General features: G+C 39.7%; 1 non-coding gene across 1 annotated transcript; it reads left to right on the forward strand.

The window, feature by feature from the left end:
- Positions 1–7290: 7290 nt before the first annotated feature.
- On the forward strand, positions 7291–7394 carry LOC148576799 (small nucleolar RNA R71). Its single transcript, XR_015904724.1, has one exon. It is a non-coding gene; the product is annotated as a small nucleolar RNA R71 (small nucleolar RNA).
- The last annotated feature ends 244 nt before the right edge of the window (positions 7395–7638 follow it).

The following is a 7638-nucleotide window of genomic DNA, read 5'->3' on the forward strand; positions in this document are numbered from 1 at the left end:
GAGAAGCTTTCTAACAAAATTCAAGAGAAAAGATTGAAGAAGAAGATAAACTATTATTGATTCATTGAATTACAATAGAGCTCCCTAACCCAATGAAAGGGGTTTAGTGAGTCATAGCTCTGAATTCAACTACAAAGATATGAAAACTAGCTAAAAAATGAAAAGGTCCCAGTTCCCTCTAACTTAAATTCTATCCTATTTATACACTTTCTATATTGAGCTTCTGTTGTGTTTCTTGGGCTTTGAGGCCTCTCCCTGCTTTCCTTTTGCCTTGGGTTTATGATCCATAATCTTGATGAGGCTGTTGATCCAAATTCTGTAACATTCATTGAGCCAACTTAGTGATAATCAAATAATGACACATGACTCAATAAATTGAAATTTCAAACTCATCAATCCTTCAGGCCCAATCCCATAAACCATGATATTCAATTGGGTTTCATACCAGAGTAAGTTTAAGTTAATGTTTGTGCTCAAAGACTAACTTAACCCGCAATATTTTTGGCCCAGAAACCTTTTCCAAGAGTGGCGTTTAAGTTGCAGTTTAAGCTTAAACTGCAGCTTAAACGCCAGACACTTCCAGTGAGGCCTTTTGTAGAAGCACGTTTAAGCTTCGGTTTAAGGTTAAACTGAAGCTTAAACGTGGAAATGGAAGAAGGTAGCCCTGGAGAGTCTTGTAGTCGAACACGTTTAAGCTTCAGTTTAAGGTTAAACTGAAGCTTAAACGTGGATATAGGAAGGGCAGCCCTGGAGGTCGAACACGTTTAACCTCCAGTTTAAGGTTAAACTGGAGGTTAAACGTGGAAGCTTAGAAGGGTAGCCCTGGAGGTGTCGAACACGTTTAAGCTCCAGTTTGAGGTCAAACTGGAGCTTAAACGTGGAAATGGAGAGAGCAACCCTGGAGGAGAAAACTTGGTCGAACACGTTTAAGCTCCAGTTTGAGGTCAAACTGGAGCTTAAACGTGGAAATGGCTCCCTGGTGCTTTTCCTATTCTGGCGTTTAACCTCCAGTTTAAGGTTAAACTGGAGGTTAAACGTGGAACTCTTTCCTGAGTGGTATTCTCATTCTGGCGTTTAACCTCCAGTTTAAGGTTAAACTGGAGGTTAAACTTCAATTCCAGCATTTCTTAGCCTCAATGATTCTGGCGTTTAAGCTCCAGTTTAGGCTTAAACTGGAACTTAAACTCCACATGTGATATTCAAGCTTCCTTTATTGATTTTGTTGCTTCCTTGCTTAGCCTCTTCTTCCCTGAAATCATCCAAACAATTGCATCAAAGTCTTGCAAAATTTCATGAGAAATCTTCCATTCATAGCATTCAAGTAATATAACTAAAACTCATGGAATTTGCATCAAAATCATACTGTTTGGATGGTTCATTGCTTTGTTATTCATTTAACCATTCTTGGTTACTTAAAGCTCAAGAAAATGCATAAAACTACTAAAACTAACAGAAAAATGCTAGTGAAACTAGCCTAAGATGCCTTGGCATCACAACACCAAACTTAATACTTGCTTGTCCCTAAGCAAGTCCTGAGTTATTTGAGAAGAAAGTATGAAACAGAAAGCAATTACATTGGCTATATTAGCAAGCATTTGAAGTTCATCAGAAGGGTTTTATGCAGAAAGTTGCAGCATCACTTTTTCATACTTATCAGGTAAGATTATCACTTTTTCATTGCATCCATCAAACACTGCTATGGCCTCTTGTTATTCTTATGTCTTTGGCACTTTTCTCTTCTTTGTTTTTCTTTTCTTTTTCTTAGAGCTCCTTTGCTCCTTGTTTGCTTAGTGTCATGTGTTGCACAAGCCTTTGGCATTTTCTTTTTCTTATCAGTGCACTACACATATCCACTTTAGGCATTTTAGTTCACATTTCTTCTTGAGACATTGGTGCCCAGCACCTCTTTGTGTGACTAAATGTTTTGTATTTAGGTTGCTCTTGATAATGGACTTTTGGTTGATAATCCCGGGTTAGTTAACCCAAGTTACCAAGTGTTGAAACACTCCTCAGAACCTATTCATCCAAGCATATCCTTAATACATAAACACCACAGGCATTTGTCTCAGAAGTTCAAACCATTGGTGCCTAGCTTATTTTCTCAATTTTTTTGCTTTTTGGTTGCTTTTTTTCAGTGGCTTTTTCTTCTTCTTTTTCTTTCTTTTTCATGACCAAAGACATTTATTCATCAAGATCCATAGACAGTTTTCAATTTCTACATAAAAAATGATAATTCTACACTCTATTTCCAGTGATCTGACTTAAACAATCAAGCATGCATACCACCACTTAATTCTACTTGATTTGTCACTAATTGAGCCAAGTCACTTTTGTTCAAACTTTTCTTTTATTTTTGGAAACAGAACAAGCATGGCAAGCATTTGTTTAAGAAGGTGAAGTTATATCCAAACATCTAGGCATTCACTTTATTCAAAGCAATAAACAGACACACATACTAGAAACTTCACATTAAAACTTAAATGACTCATAATGAAAGAAAGCTCATAAAGACAATTCACCAATTATCATTTGATTATTAAGGAACGAGACCACCTCTTATTTATTGCTTGGTTCTTCTTAATTCTTAGGATCCTGCTTCTTCTTGCTTCCTGCCTCTTTTTGACCACTTGTGCTTCCTTTGTCTTTTCTCATGAGCTTTTTCCAGAATCCAGCTTTTTTCATTGTTTCTTCCACTCCTTTTTCAAGGATCATTGCCTTGTTTATTTCTCCTTCTTTCCTTCCTTTGAAATACTCATCAAAAGCTGGGAATGCTGGGTCCATCTTGTGTAGATGTTCCCCTATGTAGTTAAGCTTGATTTGCGAACTGATGTTGTAATCAGCTTGGACTGAGTATCTTGCATTCTGTAAAGTGGTGGCTTCCTTGATTTCCAAGACATTGGCATCTTGGTGTTGGCATATGTGGCTAAAGGATTCCTGTAAGTGTAAATTCTGTTCCCTTTGCAGATCTAAGAATCTTGATTCAAAGTTCCTTTGCATATCCATCATTTTTAGGTGAAAGTCCTCTTGTCTCTCCTGAGACCTCATGTATTGTTGAGACATTCCTTCCATGATTTCCTGCATTCTGCTCATATCCATGGGGTCTCTAGGAGTTCGTTGTCTTCTTTCTGGAATTGCTTGCTCTTCTTGCTCTTCTTCTCTATCTTCTCCTTCCTGTCCTTCTTGTTCAGCTTCTTGCTCTTCTTCCACTTGTTGCCCTTCTTCATTTCTTCTTTTTGTATGTCTTGGAGGAGTTGGGCCAAGAGTCATTCTGTACGCAGTTATGGCCAATCCCGGATATAGCCAATTAGGTCTTTCATCTTCAAGTGGTACTTGGGCATCGATGCATAGTCTAATGATGGTGCTAGGGAAGTGGAGCCAGGATTCAGGGTCACTTTTCTCACTAAACTCTTGTATCTGTTCAACAATGAGTTTATGAACTTTGATCTCCCCTCCCACCATAATGCAATGAAGCAAGATGGCTCTTTTAGGGACTATTTCTGAAGAGTTTGCAGTGGGTAGGATGGATCTCCTAACTATTGCATACCACCCTTTAGCTTCAGGTGTTAGGTCTCCCCTTCTCAAGACTCTTGGAGCCCCTCTTGTTTTTCTCACCCATTCAGCTCTGATGGCACAAAGGTCTTCAGCAATAGTTGTATAGTCAGGTTCTCCTATCATCCTTTCTTCATAACTTGCTTGGCTGAAATGTATGTTTTTCAGGCCAAGAGTTTTCATGATTGCTTTGGGACTGAAGTCAACTTCCACCCCTCTCACATAGCTTTTGTATGTGAGTTTCTTGGTTGGATCCTCCCTTACTGCATTTGCATAAAACTCTTTCACCAGGTTGATGTTGATTTTAGTGATTGGCTTAGTCAGGAGCTCCCACTTCCTCTTTTTGATCTTTTCCCAAACACCTGGGAACTCATCCTTTTCAAGGTCAAAGGGAACCTCAGCTAGTACCGTTTTAGGTCTCATCCATTCGGCTTGAATCTCATGGAAAACTGATCTGTATCTCCATGCATCGAATTCCCTGTTTTCCTCCATTGGCTGCTTGTCTTTTCTTCTTTTGTGGCTAGATGAAGCTGCCATTGGTTCTTTAGTTTTGGTAAGTGACAAGCTAAAGTTGACAAGGTGAAGCAAGAAGTGTTGTTGGAAGTGTGGGGAGGTTGTTTTCGGCAAGAGATAGTTTATGCTATGATGAAGGAAATGTGCATGAAGGAGATTTGGTGGTGTTGAACTCGTTCCCCAAGTGGTTCTTTATAGTGCCCGTAAGTGCAAAATGGACGGCTAGGGTGATTTGTGAAGGGTGGCTTGATGGTAAATATATGAATTAGGGAGAAGGACGAATTGCTTTTCATTTTCTTGGAAGTATTCTGGGTGCATTAGGTTGTACATGTAGCTATCTTTTCTTGCAGAACTTCCTTTTCCCATGTGTTAGTTTCAAAGACTTGTGAATTTTCTTTTTGACCAAGCACCGTACCTCCCTTTGTCTTTTTCCTCCATTTTTGTCTTTTCTTTTGTACCTGCACAAACAAACAAGTTTGCTATCATTTTTAGGTCCATGTGAATGATGAATAGTACTTGCACATGTAAATCAATGATTGACTTCATGAGCTTATAGCCGTGACTTTTGTATATATGCACACTTATTATTGGACACCAAACTTAGTGTTTGGTAAAGTCTCCTAATGACATGAAATCCATATTGGTTGTCCTTAATGAATGTGCATAATTCTAATAAATCATAGTCACTTTGGCTCTTTGATTCTAAACAAAGTTACTACCCTAAGTAATTGAAACCAAAGTATTAAAACATGCGAATGGTATACTTGTCATGAATTTTGAAATCCAGAGGAACTTCTTGCTTTTCATAAACTGTGTTCAAAAGGAACACCAAACTTAATGTTTGGTCGTGCACCTTGAATGAAAGATGGAATTCAATTTGAGTAAGATTTGGGAGTGCCTTCAGGCACACCAAACTTAGAGACCAATTGTAATTTACATGCAAAGTTTAGTGCACTTTATCAATAGTTGTCCTGAGGATTCAAGTTCATGCATAAGAAACCATGCTTTATTAGATGTAAGCAAAGCACTAAAGATTAAGGATACTAAAAACATGGGTTGCCTCCCATGAAGCGCTTCTTTAACGTCACTAGCTTGACGGTTGTCCCTTGTTAGGGTGGATTGTAGTGCTTGACGTCTTCTCCTCTCACTATGCAAACGTCCCCACTTGATTCCTTCATGACCTCTAAATGTTCCATAGAAAGAACTTTCCTGATTGTGAACACTTGAGGGCGCTGGGAAGGAATTGTTTTGAGGCCAGGTGGGATTGGCAGATAATGACTTGATATCACTTTATCTCCCGGAGAGAAACCTTCAGTGGGAATTTTCTTGTTTCTCCACCCTCTTGGCAATTTCTTTACAATTCTTCCCTTTCTCTTGAAGCTTTCTTCATTGACCCTTATGCCGGGAGGATCCTTCTGATCTGTTTCTATTGATTCTTGTGGCTTTAACTCTTGCAATTCTTGTTTGCTTTCCAAGGACTGTTTCAGAGTTTCAGCTGCCGGATTGCTTTCCTCCAAACACAGATGGCTACTCTCATCCTTAGGCTTTTCATGTTCTGGTTCAGGCTCAGATGCAGGTTTGAAAACATTGAAAATGAGCTGTTCATCATGTATTCTCAAAATTAGCTCTCCTTGTTTTACATCTATGAGTGCTCTAGCAGTGGCTAGAAATGGCCTCCCCAGAATGATGGGGTGTAGGTAGCTTTCCTCCATGTCCAAAATGACAAAGTCTGTGGGGAAAAAATAATTTCCCACTTTCACCAGCACATTCTCAACTACCCCTTCAGCTTGCTTCTGAGTTTTGTCAGCCAGTTGTATGATTACATCAGTGGATCTCACCTCATTCAGTTGTAGCCTCTTCATAAGAGTTAGAGGCATCACATTTATGCTAGCTCCTAGATCACAGAATCCTCTGTCAATTTTTGTTTCTCCTATGATGCAAGGAATATGAAAACTTCCTGGGTCTGTTTTCTTAGAGACTGTGTCCTTCTTGATGAGAGCACTGCATTCTTTGTTCATTGTTACAGTTTGTCCTCCCTTCAAAACTCTTTTCTTGCTCAGCAATTCCTTTAAATACTTGATATGTGTAGGCATCTGCTGGAGAATCTCAAGAAAGGGAATATTGATATGGAGAGACTTAAATGTCTCTAAAAACCTTGAATAGGTTTTCCCTTTTTCACTTCCTCCTAACCTCTGAGGAAATGGTGCTTTTGGTTGGTATATTTCCAGCATGCCTTTTTGCAGTTCCTTGGCTTGCTCAGTTTCACTTTCCTGCTTAGCTTCCTCCACACCTTCCTTCAAGATTTCTGGCTCCTGTTTTGAGGGTCTGATTCCTTCTTCTTCTGAGATTTCCTTCAATATGGTGATGGCCTTGCATTCTTCCCATCTCACTCTCTTTTGTTCCCCTTTAGGATTCTTTTCTGTGTCACTAGGGAACACTGCAGTTGATTTGGGGGCCTGTTGAGATAGCTCTCCTACTTGAGACTCCATCCTCTTGAGTTTTTCACCATGGTTCCTTAAGGTAGCTCTCACATCATCCCTGAAGCTTTTCAATTCGGTTATGTCTTGACTCATGGTTGCCATCATTCCTTCTATCCGGTTTAATTGATCTTGAAATTGTTGGTTCGGATTAGGTTGGGTAGGTTGATTATTTTGGCCATGATATGGTGGTTGTGAGTAAGTGTTTTGTGTGGTTTGGTATGATCTTTGGTTGGAATTTTGGTATGTGGAATTGTTATGTTGGTTGTGGTTGTAAGGTTTGTGGTTTTGTGGTTGGGTTTGTTGGTTCCCCCACCCAAAGTTTGGGTGATTTTTCCATCCTGGGTTGTAAGTGTTGGAATGTGGATCATATGATTGTCTTTGTTGGTTTCCCACATAGTTGGCCTCTTCCCAATCACCTCCTTCAATGCTTACTTCCTCTTGATCTTGTGTGTGTATTGCAGCCACTTGCTTTGTTTCTAATTTCTTGGTGAGCTCTGCTAGTTGCTTGGCAAACACCTTGTTTTGGGCTAGAATTGTATCAACATGGTTCAGCTCCATGACTCCCTTAGTGTTGTGCCTCTCTGATGCATAGTAGTACTCATTCTCAGCCACTGTCTCAATCACTTCAATGGCTTCTTCCACAGTCTTTTTCCTGTTCAATGAACCTCCTGATGAATGGTCTACAGCCTTCCTTGATTCATAAGAGAGTCCATCATAGAAAATATGCAATTGCACCCAATCATGGAACATGTCTGGTGGGCATTTCCTTGTCAAATCCTTGAATCTCTCCCATGCCTCGTAGAGAGTTTCACCATCTTGTTGTCTAAAAGTTTGAACCTCAGCTCGAAGCCTATTGACCTTTTGTGGGGGGTAGAAACGTGCCAGAAACTTGCTTTCCACCTCATCCCATGTTGTTAGACTCCCCCTTGGGAATGATTCCAGCCACTTAGCTGCTTTGTCCCTAAGTGAAAATGGGAACAAAAGCAGTTTATAGGCATCTTCCTGGACTCCATTGGACTTCACAGTGTCACAAATTCTCAGGAATTTTGTGAGATGTTGGTTGGGATCTTCATTAGCACTCCCACCAAATGAACAA

This window comes from Arachis ipaensis, chromosome B1 (genome assembly GCF_059453495.1).
Source record: "Arachis ipaensis isolate K30076 ecotype BB chromosome B1, ASM5945349v1, whole genome shotgun sequence".
Lineage (NCBI taxonomy): Eukaryota > Viridiplantae > Streptophyta > Magnoliopsida > Fabales > Fabaceae > Arachis > Arachis ipaensis.